This window comes from Coturnix japonica, chromosome 6, assembly GCF_054131305.1.
Source record: "Coturnix japonica strain WE chromosome 6, WE-NBRP24, whole genome shotgun sequence".
NCBI lineage: Eukaryota > Metazoa > Chordata > Aves > Galliformes > Phasianidae > Coturnix > Coturnix japonica.
This window is the reverse complement of record NC_140668.1, coordinates 35,235,402-35,250,693: the sequence shown is the minus strand read 5'-3', so window position 1 is coordinate 35,250,693 and position 15,292 is coordinate 35,235,402. Positions and strand designations below refer to the sequence as shown.

The 15,292-nt window shown below is 40.8% G+C and overlaps 1 protein-coding gene across 1 annotated transcript in view; it reads right to left on the bottom strand.

The window, feature by feature from the left end:
• WWOX (WW domain containing oxidoreductase) overlaps window positions 1-15,292 on the bottom strand; it is a 438,054-nt gene that overhangs the window by 100,201 nt on the left and 322,561 nt on the right. The window lies entirely within an intron of this gene.

Genomic DNA, 15,292 nt, shown 5'->3' with positions numbered 1-15,292 from the left:
GAAGCATGATTATCAGGTTGTTATTTTTCTTTGCACAGCTGTTGTTCTCTATGTTTTATATGTTCATCCATGAAGTAGTGAAACGGGACTCCCTGGACAACTTTTCAAGAACTGGGTTGTAAGCTTGTTTGCTGCCTCATGACACCTGCTGTTTGGGCATTTAGCTCCCATTGTTTCCTTCAGCTATGTTAAAGCTTCAGTTTGCCTTTGGTTTGATCCAAAGCCTGACTTAAAATGTTAATCCCTGTAGCTCAGTTTCCCCTTTAATGGATGGCTGTTCACGTCTTAAATCATCCGCGTTACTGAAGTACATCACGTCAGCCCCAGCACGGCTGACAGGTAAGACACAGAGATATGGCAGGCCACCCTGGGCCACAGGTTTAGAATGTGTATGGGAAATACGGTATTTCTGACAACCTTTTAAGAGGGGAAAAAAGAAAAGAAATAGGTGGGAAATATGAGAATTTTTGACAACCTTTAAAAATAAATAAAAAGGCAGTGAAACATCTGAGCTGCCTCAAATGTGACTCTGAAGACTACAAGGTAATGAAAGATAAGATGTCTTCTAGCAAAGCAGACCCAATGGTGTATCAGGTGGGCTGGCAAGACTATGATTTATCAGGCTACTTTTGCTCTTCTACATTTACTCATTTTTAAACGAAGCCGTAATAGAATACACAATAAATATCTTTGACTGGCTATTTCTGAGAAAAGCCACTGAATCGTCAGCTGAGCGTGGCTGCCTATAGCAAACTACGCTAGACAAGATGGTCGCAGGAAGCACTCTCCTGTGCGCAGAAAACCCTCAGACTCAAAATATTTATCAGCAATCCAAACCCCTTTCCAATTATTGGAATTCTCTTCCTGTACAGAATCACAATTAAGGCTATAATCTATTAATTTACCACTCTATCCCATTCTTAATTTCCTGAGACATGACTGAGAAAGAAATTATCCTGACCAGATTTAGAGAAGAGTTGATAGATTACATTCCTCCCACTCAAAATCCAGCTAACCAGAATTTCTTCACAGAAAAAAATGTACACTTCCACTTCAACCCATGGGGCAGTATGTGGTTATTCTGCAGTTATTAGCCAAGAGCAGCAAGCATCGGTGTCCCTTATGCACACAGGCTCACAGGCTGTGGATGTGCTGGTGCCTGCAGCCCACATTCCTTCTTGTCCTGCCCAAACATTCCCACCAGCTTTGGTGCCAAATGAAGGAACTTTTCATCTCTCCACCTGCACACACTTTCTACCAATATAAAAATCCATGCAGCTCCCATCTCAGAACTTGCCCGGTTCAGTTTCTCTCATTCTCTCCACCGTTAATAAGCTTGACCTCCTGAGTTCTCTCCTGGTGCATTAAAATATAATTAATAAGCCACTCAATCCATCATATTGACCTGCATTATCTTAAATTAAAGTTAATGGCAGCAAGGAAAAAAGGATTTTAAGGCAGCATATCTTTGTACAGTTCCTTTTTTGTCATATAGATAAATTTGACATGTAAATACAGATTTGGCACTGTGCAACAGCCAGATCTTCACCAGCAACATCATCATGGAAAGGTCATTCCCTTGTGACTCTGCTAAGTAGGAAGAGGAGCTCATCAGGTAGAAGCATTTTGTCATTAGTAGAAAAGCAACCCATATTAACCACAGCTCAGTCCTCAGCTTACAAAATGACACGCGCTATTCTACATGGAAAAGGTTGGAGACAGCACATATACACTAAAACTATGAAATAAAACTAAGAATGATGAGCAGCAAATACGTGATATATTTTCTCTCCTGAGGGAGCACAGACGTAACAGAAAACACACTTTGGAGAAATGCGTATATTGAACTGTTGTAGAATAAATATCTTCTTGTGTGCTAACAATACTTCATAAATCCATTGTAGGAGTAACTAACATAACAGGCCATCTCAGGGCAATTGTGAGTAAAGGATTACTGAGCAAGCTGCTGAAAATCTTTCGTACTTGACATAGCCCAGTGATTCACTAACCCTGGAAATGCTTTTCCAGACACAGACCTACACCTTTGCCAGCCAAGAACCCCAAACACTATGAGCAGTGAGTCAGATGAAGGCTCCATCCCCAGCGACCAATGCAGAACTGACAGCCTCTAAATTACTGCCTGAAAAGCACATCGCATGCTGGCTGACAAAAGAATGAGAGGAGGAGAAAAAAGCCCTACCAGTTGTGTAACATCACCCATTCCTCCGAGGGAATGATACGTTTCAGTCTTTCGTTTCTTTAACCCAAGCAATCAAATGAAAAATATATGACTACAAACAACCTGCAAACAGTTCCACATCTATTATACAACTGAAATCATACAGAATGAGCCTGCTGAAATAACAAATGAACTTGCAATTGCTTTGCTCCACATAACTCCCATATGTTTTGAAAGACAACTTTTTTAGATTAATAAAAGCCATGTGATGCAGTAGAATCTCGTCCGCAGAGGACCAGGCCCAATCACAGCTAAACGCTTTTGCCGCTTAGAATATGAATGGAGAACATCACAGCACAAATGGAAAAAAAAATACATGTTTATGGTTATGAAAATATGCAAATATGCTGCCTGGTTTCCATAATGTCCTTGCCACGCTCACTGAATTTCTTACATAGGATTGCATCTTACAGAGCAGACAACAAGTATGAAAAGTTAACAGGAATAGCTTCAGTGGGGAAGGCAGCAACATTCCACATCTATCCTCTGACTCATACAAAGTAGGACCTACCAGTTGTTTTGTTGCCTGTTTGATGATACAGCTCATTACACAACGGCCACAAGCTGGAAGAGGACTTATCACAGCCAAAATAGGAATACCGTCACTTGCAGTGCTTCCCTTGAGTCATGGGGATTGTGAACTTTAGTTAGCATTAGCAGGATTTGTGTTTTGTTTTCCACAGAGCATGAGCCAGATAAGAACTGGAAGGTCTGGAAATGGGAATTCCTTCCAAAACTGCTTATGGTGGCACTTCAGACAGAAATAAGCTTAGGTGTAAATGTGATGCATATGACAAACAGCGTGTGCTCATTCTATGTACCAGCACCAGTGCTGATCTGGGAGGAAAAGCGAGACCTTTGATGCTCAGGGCTCGTAAAACCCCTAATTTCACTGACAGTGAATAAAGACAGGTTGAACAAAACAAGGCAATTTCAAGGTCTAAAGACTTCCCTAGAGGTTTAAGAGCTCTTAAGTATTAATTATCAAACTAAAGAAATAACACCAACAAAGGTTTTGCTGAGTTAAACTTTCAGGTGTGTCTTTCCTTAAGGGTTTATTTTAGTCTATGCCTACTTAAAGCAGGTAACACTGTTTTAAAAGAGAGACACAATGTTTTCAGTGAGGTATTTAACAGTATAATAGCCTTCAATACTTCAAGAAGAACCCTCTAATTTAAGCTTAAAAAGCAAAGTTAATAGAAGTAAAACAGCCATGATAGAAGCATGTGAGGGATGGAGATGTTCATTTAACACCTGCATTGAGTTTAGTGGGACAATTACTCTCTCCTTATTAAATACGACTGTCATGGATGGCTGGTCTGGAGTGTGTGATCCAGTTGCAGCACTCTGGTTCACATGCACAGTCATCATTCAGCATGCAAATCTGCACGGACATTCTCGAGTTTTGGTTTTCCTCATCATTATTTTATTGCATGGGTGTAGCAGTTTTTATGTGTTTATTTGTTGCTGTTGTTTTGTTTTTTTAAAAATCTGAAATTGGCCTTCACATTGAACATTCAATACATGAGTAAATATTAAATGAGGGTGAGAACACTCTGCTTGGCAGCAAGATCCAGGACAGAGAGACACTGAAGAATGCATTTGGTGTAGAAAAGCAAAGCAGAGGAATATACCAGAGGAAAAAAACAACAAAAGACCAAAAGAAAAAGCACAAGATGGTGCATTAATGAAGAAAGAAGCCTTAATGCCTCTGGAGTTCCCCATTTTTTGTTTAAATTTTTACAATCTTTGTAAAATGTCTTTAGAAAGAAACATTGTGTGTTTAAGATATGATTCCACAGCCCTCTGTGACTGAACAAAATGGGGAGCAGGTGATAGCAGATACACTGTACTTCACAAGGACTGCACAGCAGAAAGATGAAATTCTAAAGAAATTAGAACAATTTGACACAAAAAAACCCGCATAATACATAAGATGTTTAATTCCAAATGATGCTAGTGTTTTATCGCCACTGAATACAATTGTGGACTGAAAATCTATCTAGTTACCAAAGAAGAGCTTAAAAATCTTTGAGCTCTACATCAAAGCTGCTTCTGTACTTGCTGTCAAGTGTTACTTCTGTACTGCAGCATAAGTATGATTTTGTCAGCCAAAAGCATGGCAGAAAATGAAGTGGCTAAGGGAAATAATGACCACAATCAAAGCATTCATTAGGAAGAAAGAAAGACTGAAACCAACATTCTCAGATAGAATGGAAACAACTGAAATCATATAACTTACCACTGGCAGTTCTCAAAAATGTTAGAAGTAGTAATTTGAGTGACCACAGATTTGTAAAGAAGTGAGAAATCTCTTTGTCTACATTTATACCACACAAAAAAAAAAACACCAAAAAAACCCCAAAAAAAGCTAAAAAATAGATCTCATCTCTGTGGAAGACCTAAACGCAATAAGCTCTGACAAAGAAACATATCCCTAAAGAGTCGCATTGAGGAGGACTTCCCAAATCTATTGAAAGACATCTACTGAGATCTGAGGAGATGACTTTAATCTTTTTCATACTGCCGTTTCTTTTCAGCGTTAAAAAGCTGAATGAAAGAATGAATATCAAAGGAACAGAAGGTGGTGAAGAGAAAACTCCTTACAGGGAAACAGATAGTTATGAAAAGTACGGAACTCCAGTGTGCTCAGGGAGCACTAACACATCACAGTCTATAATTTTAAGGCTAATCCCACCTTATATTCCAATTTTCTCTTTCTTACAAAAAGCACCAACTCTTACAAACACTGTAACAACCAGGGAGCTGGTCATGTGTCAGTAGGACTTTGCTGGTACAGATTTGAAAGAGTTTTATGAATGCTAGTGGACAAACAGTGACAAGTATTAAACGCAGGCATTTTTTAGAAAGCAGGGAAACAAAGGTAAAAGAGGCAGTTTTGAGACTTTCTAGATTTCACATGATAAATAAATATCCAGCAGGCCAGAGGGGCGAGGAAGAATCTATCTGTAACCAAGGGGGACAGCCTGCAAGATGCTCCTTGTACGTTCCTTGCTGCTCTGCATACTGGGCACAAGCTGAAATGCAATACAGAGCAGAAAAAGTGGAAGTGTGTGGATAAGCTGCAAATGGTTTAAAGTACAAAAGGCACCACTGACACTGCCACGTTCGGTAGTGATTCTCAGAAGTGTTTGCAAATCAAAATTGAAATCTTCATATTGATGTAATTGTTTCTAAGATTTTTCACTCCTCCTTTTACTTTTTTTATGGCTTCACAAAGCTGGAAGTCACAACCGTTTTGAATGAAATTCCTCTCAGTCTCGTCGTTGGAATCAAAGGAGAACAAATGTCTGGGGGAAAAGGTTATTCTGCAAATCAGGTTTGCTGAAGGGAACTGACATATTGCACAGTGATGCAGCTTGATTGGTTGTAGCTGTCATTTTACTATATCATCTGAAAGAATACAAAACTATGTGCTAGAGCAGTAAAAACAAGACTTCCTAAAAATAAATGGTCTTGAAAACCATTTGGCCAATTTATATGGCAGGTAGGTAAGACTCTTATTCATTGCACACTTCTTATTTCACTAGTAAACAGGAGCTAAAATAACTTGGCAGAAGACTGATAACTAACTTTTAAAAGCTAAAGTTCCAGAAGACAGTTCCTTTCTCCAAGCTTAAAAATGGCTCAACTTTAACAACCGTACCAGTTTTATTTCATAATATCTCTGCATGGGCGTTCTTTATGTATTTTCATGATTTTTTCCTTCAGAGAAAAGATCACCGTTAATTTAAGAAAGCTGAGAAGCAGTTCAGATGGATGGATTTGGGTACACTCCAGTGACATCCATGCAGTTTATTACATAACTAATTTACTGCAACGATGTTATTGACTCCGGCTATAGAACAGCTTCTATTTGTTAAGACTTCTCAGCTACGATTTATCTGCTTTCCTCCAAACACATAAACATGACTCCTTGCTATAGCACACCTTTACTTTTACTATTCATTTTTCAGTAGACATTTCTGCTTTTTTATTTATTTACTCTTTTTTTAGCCTAATATACTGTAGATTATTATATAAGTGATTTATTACAGGAACCTTACCGTATGAGGGGCAAAACTTGTTTAAAATAAATCCAACAGCTACAGTAATCCCTTAGGGCAAAATGTACTTCTACTTAATTTCTCTACTGTGTATTACACACCATATAATTGCTTAAAACAGAAGCTACACATACAAATTTTGCTTGGCACAGAGCACCTGGCTTCAGAGAGTACACTCAAGTTACATGCTGTGTTTTGCTACAAATCCATTGCACCACCTCAAGTAATTCAAAGAGATCACTAATAGAAATATTTTGAACTACCTAAAATAAATCAGCAAGTAAGCAAACCACAGTGTTTTGCTAAAGGTTATATCAAAATAAGCCACACTGTTGCTGAAGGATATTTTATATGTGCACGGCTTTAGCATTCCTCATTCTCTTTTTCCAACTAAATAAAATCATGAGACAAACTTCAGGGATGGAAAAGATCTGCTAGATCATTTAGCCCATCCCGATGCCAGTTCAGAATTGTTTCCTTTATTTCCTAGTGTTTTGTCAAACCTACTTTTAAATATGCTGTATGTTCCAGGTAATGAGATTTCCACTACTCTCCCCTGGGAAATACATTTATATAACAACTTTCTCCCCCAAGGACCCCAAAGTGTTTTATAAAAATATACATACAAATCACTTCCCCACTGGAGTACAATCACTTATGAGGTATAGGGTGGCAGCCAGGATGGAAACGATGCATAGTATTCTGCAAATTTATAGCAGAAGGGAAATTCTTGCCCAAGGACAGAGGGGCAAAGCCCTCTACTTATGACAAATACCAGGGACTCATAAACGTCCACAGACAGCAAACAGAAGCACAGTTTCAACCTACACATGCAGAAATGAGTTGGAGTACCTTAAAAGGCAAAGACCACTTTGGACAGAATTTGAACACTGAGTCCAAAACCTGGGGTAGCTGAAGAGAGTAAATATGTTATCTTGGCAGGAAGGCCAGAACAGGAGCTCTATTTCTGGAACAACAACTGAGTTGATGACTGTGTTCTGGATTTGCCATCCAGATGTATATTGATGCTGATACTGGAGTCTCCTAAATGCTCACCACTCTCAGCTACCCCAAACCGTTTTTCCCTTTTATAGCTCCTTTATGTCATGTGCATACTGCTCATTATGGACAAAGCAGACCCTGTTTATAATTGCGCCAGGGACCACTTTGTGGTCAGGAAAGAGAGAGGAACAGAAATCCAAGTGGAAGGGACAATGGCTTGGTGCTGGCAGGCTTCTGTATTTGGGTCAAGTGCTGTGGCACACAAAAAAGATTAAAGTATTACAAGGGCTAGGAAACAAGTAATGCCAGAAAGTACATCATATTTGGAAGGTCAACAGTTCCCAAGTTCAAACCTTTTGGGTGGAGTCCAGGGATTTTCAGTACAGATGGTTTGTAGGCAGAGGTCGAGGGTAATGGGAGGGTCAAGCCTCATTATCAGTGTTGTTTTAGCAACCTTTGCTCATCTTAGAGAGGAGTGAGAGGAAACAGGACAGGCTGTGCTCTGAATCTTCCTTCTGTTCGTTTTTGGGAATGATTCTTGTTTTCAGACCTCCAGCCTCCTTACTCATTGCCAGTGCTCAGCCAGGAGCCAGACTTACTTAGGGGATGTAAGTAATTGGTGCAAGCAGTTGAAGTATCTCCTCTCACTAGCAGGGCCAGACCTAGCTCCTCAGATCCTCTTTACCCACAAGCACACAGAGTATTATTGAAACTGGATTAATATGTTTAAACAAACCATGTTATGCAGATAGATCAGATTCATACCATCAAGTACATTTTCAGGATAGCTAACAAAGGAAGCATTTTCCACCTCAGATGAAAAAAAAAAAAAAAAAGGCCATTTTCTGCGCTTTCCAACTGAGACACTGTATCCAGCTGTTTAATTTTAACCAAGGAACTAAAACTGCAGTTTTCTGCCCTGCTCCATGAATGCTAGCAACCTGAAGGAATCTGATGTCCCCACTGCACAGCAGCACACCCAGACACCCACAGTGCAGCTCAATTTGTCTGGTCTAACCATGGCATGGCAAACGGGCCAGATACCTTTGACATCAGTAACCATGAAACAGATGTGTCATTCCTTCCTCTTCACTAACGAACACTTGAACTTCAAATGCAGAAATAAGGTCTTAGGCTAGAAAGGGAATGTAACAGCTCCATGTTAATGCTTGTGAGCTAATGAACCCATCACCATTTGAGTCACCATTGTGCCTGCCTTGTACAGACAGTGACAAGCCATTTGATCCAGTGCTACTCAGATTCTTTGCGCAGAGGTGAGTCTTTGATCCTTGCTGGTGTTGAAGGAGCATAGATATGATTTCAGAGGGCTTTGCATAAGTTTCAAGCTTGTGAGATTATGGATATGTTGTGCAGTTCCTAAGTGTCTACATTTGTTGGCAAGATGGCATTAATAATAGGTGTATTAGCAATGCAAAGATGGAGAGATAAGCCACTTTCCTGAGGATGAGCTCAGCTCTGCCAAAGCCTGCTCAAAACGATGAGTCGATATTGTCAAATAAAGTGAGCATGGAACATTAGAGAGAAGCAGAACACCTCCCTGCCCTTCCCAAAACTCAGGTATTGAAACCCATTCCCACCCTCACATTTTGAACAGTCACAGCTCTGTCCCCCTTAACTTACAACATACACAGATAGACTGTGATGACAGTGACAGGGAGGGGAAGATTTCAGATCACACCAGCTCAAGGTGAGGATGGCTGTCAGTATGTGGCACAAGCAGGTCTGAACTGCAGGCTCAGTGAGCACTCACAGAGAGGAGAGAGTTCATCTTTCTGAAAACACTGGATTACAGCGTTTTTAATCCTGTCAAGCAACGATACCTACATATTAAACTGAGTTACAGAAAAGATATCCAGGCAGACACAGGGCTGCTGGTAGAGGTACAGTGCTTCAGCAGTTTTGCATGACAACAAAATTGGCAGTAATACATTCAGGATGCTATTGAGTTGTAAACCACGACTGCTCTATTTAGGGGTTAGGAAGTCTTCAGTGTGATAGAGGCAAATGACATTTCCCACACAAATGCCCATGTGTACAGTTTGGGATCCAATGATCCTCTATTGCTGTACGCCGGGAAGCCACCAAGGTGGGGCAAGCATTTTCCACTGACCTGGAGCCTCACAGCATGAACAGAGGATTCAGTCTGCAACTCTGGGCTTAAAGACACCAAAATGTCCACTGAGCAAAGGGCCACACTCATTTATGCTATTTAGGAATTTCACAGCAGATGACCACTTCGAGGAGCTGGGAAAAGTCAGGAAATCGTTGCTACTTTACCAATATTTTCCAATACTTTATCATCTATCAGATACGATCAGTGCTTTATGCAGTCTTGAACCCCCATAGCCTTCCATGCTGTTTGTACGCGAACAGCAAAGTTCAGCGCCTGCCAAATCAAACTGCAACTCCTTGAAAACCTCTGTGAATAGCTTCTGTGAAGCACAGCACTCACAAACACCTTGCTGCAGTTCAGAGAGATCCCTTTAATAAATTAACAAAGCCGTCACAGAAGTATAAATGGGAAATCAGTTTTTAAAATAGAACCATTTAAGATCACACAATTTCAGAAGCCTTTTGCAACATTTTATAATTCCTTTAGGCCACTGCAGGTCTCCTTTACATTTGCAATGATGCCCCTTTCAATTTGCATTTAAAAGACAGTAAATTGCAGGGTTCATAAACATTTTTATAGTGATTTATTGAAGACTAGAATGTCACTCCTGTTCTTCACACTTTAGCAGTCCTGGGAATCGGCTGCAGGGCTGTATGTGTAATCCTGCTTTACCCATAAACTATACAAGAACGAGCCAGCTCTGAAATCTATTATTTATTTATTTTCTGCTTAAAAGGCATTTGTGGCTCTATTTTACATCTATATTTATCTTTCAGCTCTGAGATGACCCATTTTATTCAGCCTCCAAGTTATAACCAGGTTTCCACAATTTACAAAGTACTTGGTTTGCAAATTAGAACTGTTCAGAGACAGGATTGCATTATGCCAATGAACAAAGGATTCTTTCTCTTCTCTTTTTAATAACACACACAAAATCCACAGACTATTGGATTTATTATCACCGCTAGATAACTTTACCATACAGGAATGTACTGAGCTCTTTTTTAATTCAAAACCCAAACCACAGAAACACGCTGTAAAACTTTCGCATGAGAATGAATATTCTAAAGGTTTCTGAAGAGGTTCTGCCTCTTGAAAGACAAAAGCAGGGTAAATGTTAGTTGCAATTGGACCTCTGATACTTCTATCCTCCTTCTCGGGAGGCAAAGTCACAAAAGAAGGTAAACAGTGCCAAGAAGCCTTGTTTATAAGGGCACTGTGATCTTTCCTGCATCCCAGTGGAGTTTTACCAGGGGGAATCTAGAAACCTCCCTGCACAAATAGTGGAGAAGGGAAAAAAAAAAAAAAATAAAAAAAAATAACAACATTAAAAAAAAGAAAAAAAAAGCATGCACCTGATTTGCCCTTCCAGTGACCAGGAGGGAGTATTTCTTTCTACTTTTTTCACATTACAATAATGGCTTCACAGCTCTTGAAAAGAGCGCTAGTGCAACAGCAAATGGTGCATGACACGCCGAAGCCCTGGTCTTTGTCGCAATAGCTCCGCTCCAAAGTCCTTCCTTGCCTTCTTTTCCTTGCCATTAACTGTGATGAAATGAGTTTTTCCCCCTTTTGATTCCACCCCCCGCTGTCTATTACAGTCTGACCTGATTGCACTTATGCACAGATTATTTCATAGAGACATCCTTTTATTCAGGTTTGCCAGTTCATGCCTGCAAGGTTATCTGTTCACAAAGCAATGCCTCGTTCCTTGTATTCATTTTTTTTTGTGAAATCTGATCTCATTGATAAGAACGAGACCATTCGCATTGCGTTTGTCAGATAAGTAGCTCCATGCCAGAGCAATCATTTTTTTTTGTGACTATTGTCAGGGCTCCAGTTAAAATACATCAACCGATAAAAACGCAAGTATTGTAAAAATAACCTTGCATCACAAGTGTTGGCCCTCTGGTTCTGCCGAGGCATGCTATGTCCTTTTTCCTTGATAACAATTTATTACAGGCGGTCTCTTTTTCACAAGAGTTATTTTATGAATTATTTTAGATTTTTCTTGCCATCGGTAGCACTGAACTCAAAGGGAAATAAAGAGACAAGTAGAGGATCGGCACTGCACTGATTGGTTGCATTGGGTTTGGACTAATTGTAATCAGATGGTTCCCTGCTCCGATATGCGGCTGCTCCCTCAGTAGAAGCAAGACAGCAGAACCAGAACGGGAAGGAGGATGGGGCTGCAGCTCCGTGCTGCGATCCAACATTAATGAGAGCTCAGCACCGCCGGGAAGCTGATTGCCATCGAGTTTGTTTGGGAGAGAAAGCCTTGCCCTGGTGCAGCCGAGCTGGAATAGAGGTGCTGCCTGCACAAACACAGACACGCACAAAGGTCAAAGCAGCAGGAAGAGGAATTAAATAAAGCACAAGCAGCTTGCTTTTTGCACTCCTAGCTATGAGGAGCCGTAAAGGCAGGGATTCACCTTCTCACCTAGAGAGCGGGGAAGAGTTTTACGCAAATATCGGCAATGCAAAGAGTCCCACTTTCTGCTTTCCCCCCTCTCCTCCCTCCCGTTCCCTGCCATGGCAGCAGCACAAAGCAGCGGGTGACAGCACGGTGACAGTGGGGCTGCAGAGCTCTGCAGGCGGGCGGCCACATCCAGAACACCAAACCCTGGCTCGGGCTCAGCGCGAAGCCGTGCGCACCGGGCCCACAGCTGATAAGGCTGTAATAGTCCTCCTTTGAGGGCCGGGGCTCCTGCGTGCTGATTACTCATTTATCACACCTGGCAGCCCTGCTGAACTATAATTACTCTTCTCTTATCCCGCTGCACTGTCATGTCCGAGAGGAGAAGAGAGGCAAAGGCTCCTGCTAATGACACATTACCCTCTTGACAAGCACTTGAAGGTTTTATTGTAAATATTCAAGATATAAAACATCTGAGATTCCCTTTTTAATTATAAAAAGCAATTTTCGGTGCCTCCTGCTCGCCTCCCCACTCTCCAATAGTAAAGTTTAGGCACCCTTATCCACTGCTTACTGCAAACAAACTGATTTCCCTTTGTCGCGTTAACTCATTGCTACGAGGTAACTCCAGTATCTCTGTGAAATTATCAAACGTAATGCCTGGGAAATGTGTCATTTGAACACATGCTGCTCTCCTACAAAAGTTACATTTCTGCCCCAAAAGGAGGGGAAAATGTGCATTTATATTAAAAAATTAGGAAGCGTGGGGGGGAGGTGTGAAAAATCCTGAGGTCCACAAGCTCATTGGGCAGCACTGGGAGCTGTGTCTCCTGCTGAAAGGAAAGGACTTCCATAAATTAACATTTAAAGGCATGCTGCTTCTTATGGCAAATCCACCCTTAATGTTTGTGGGTCTCCAGGTGGATGGCTTATTTCCCCTCCCCCCTGCTGTCGCTATCAGCTGTGAGTTGGAGATTATAGAAGCTGTAAGATCCCCAATAGAATAGAGGATCCTAAATGCACACATGATGGTGAAGGACTAAGACCTTCTCTCAATGAAAGCATCTTTAATTTAAGAAATAACAAGAGAATCCATTAATATTCCAGCTCTTATAATTATAAAACTGAGCTCTGTTTTCCTCAGATGGGAGCACAGAGATGGTTTTCGGGTCACCCTGCAACCTGAGCATCTTCCTCACAGCCTTTCCTTTGTGTACTGACAGACTGGAGCAATGACATTGGTGCCCTTCTGTAATATCCATCAGCAGTGGGATGGGGGAACCAACCAAAAACATTCAGAAAAGGCTAGCAGCCAAATACCTAGTAATATGTTCAAAAGCACCAGAAAAAAGCACCAATCTAAATATATAATTGACAGAGAAGAGCACCTTGGCACAAGAGAACTAAAAGCACAGATCCTAAACCTTGACAACTGCACTTGCCTCTAGTTCACCTCTAACTTGCTGGCAGAGCCAAATTATGAGATCCCAACACTTAGAAATTTGTATGCTAAGACCCAGCTTATATAAATTTTTTATGTATCACTATTATGTGTCATATAATGCTTCTTTTAGCATTTTGCACAAGTCAGTTATTCCAAGGAGACTGCAATATTATGCTGTGAAATAAACTAGCAACAGGACAAGGGGGAATGGTTTGAAACTGAGAGACTGGATATCAGGAAGAAATTCTGCACTGTGAGGGCAGTGAGCAACTGAACAGGTTGCACAGAGAGGTTGTGGATGCCCCCTCCCTGGAAGCATTCAAGGCCAGGCTGGATGGGGCTATGAGCAACCTGGTCTAGAGGGAGGTGTCGCTGCTTGTAGCACGGGGTTGGAATTTGATGATCTCAAAGGTCCCTTCCAACCCAAACCATTCTATGAAAAAAAAAAAAAAAGGAAAACAGCTACATTTCTTTGAATTAGAACATGGTAGGATAATTGTTGTTTATATGCATACAAGGTTAGGGACAATTTAGGATCAGACTTAAATCCAATGGCCAAATATTCTAGAAGGTTCCCAAGAATTTCAAGTTCCCAACAAAAAAAGCAGATCTTCAGTGTATTCTTCACACATTTTCAAGTCAAGAGTCTTCAGGCTTTAAATCTCAAATAGGACAAAAATACTAATGAATGATTCAAGCCCTTAAAGTTAAGGATCCTTTCACCACAACTTTTAGCATAAATACACGGGTATCTAATTCCACTTTTAAGTGTTAATTTGATACATAATCAAAATAATTTCCTGTTGTAGTATGAAACTTATGGCTACTCAATGACACAACCATGTTTTACTAAGTCTGTTGTTAAGGACTGCCTGAAGCTGTTCTCTGCTTATTGCCTACACCTACACAGCATACAGCACTCTAGAAAACAAGAATGGTAGTATTCCTGGACATCTCAGAAGCTGCTGTGCCACAATTTTATGCTTGAGAATAACAACAACAAAAAAAAAAAACAAACCAAAAAAGATACTGGAAAAAGAATTCTGAAAACTGAAATGAATCCATATACCTGCACCTACAATGCCAGACTGCATAAACAGGGGCCTGCAAAGCAGCTTTTCAGGGGAATCCAACCAGCTGAAGGCAGGGCACTGCACAAGAGCATTCCAGACTGCAGTATCACACTACTGAGTTGCTGCAATCTGCTACGTATTTTGCTTGCTTACTTGTTTTTTCCTGAATTCTAAGAGCCATCCACAGCGGGAGGAAAGACTGTGAGTGAGGTGCACAAGCCATCCATAAGGCCTTTCAGTTCTTGTCTAGTTTGCTTAACAAGGATAATGGCACTGATGGTCATTCTGACAAAACCAGGCAGGGGTTCCTTGTCAGGAGCAAAGTAACACATCAGTGATGGCTGGGAAGCAGCAGTACATTACATGGTGCTGTCGAAATGGCAATCGTTTAATGAACATAAACGTTCTGCCAAGTTGACATACAGAAGGGTAGAAAACAGGAGCAATAAAAGTCACTCAGACTTGCTCATAACAGCTCAAGGCTGTGCTTGGAGTACACACAAGATTTTAAAAGCCGACAGCGCAGCTATTTTCTAACAAATCACATGGATTTGTGTATACTGGGCCTCAAAGTACTTTCAAGTAATTAGAAGTTATTCAGTGCTTCTAGAGGTGAATGATTCCAATGAACCCCCAAACACCCAATCTCAACATACTGCAGTTCCTGCTCAGGGGCAAAACTTACTCGTTACCATTTCACATGCTCTTATCAAACAAAATTGCAGTGGCTGGGCTTAAAATGACCATTTTCTCCATCTTTTCATGATGATTTTAGGTTCCTATGCTGAAGTATTAACAGTCTTGCTGAACCACAATTATTCCACTTCTATCGCTTTCTGCCTGCTTCTGTCAGAAAGCCGCAGAGCGTACAATTGCAGTGCACAGCTAACCATATAATTGATAACTCCCCAGTCTAT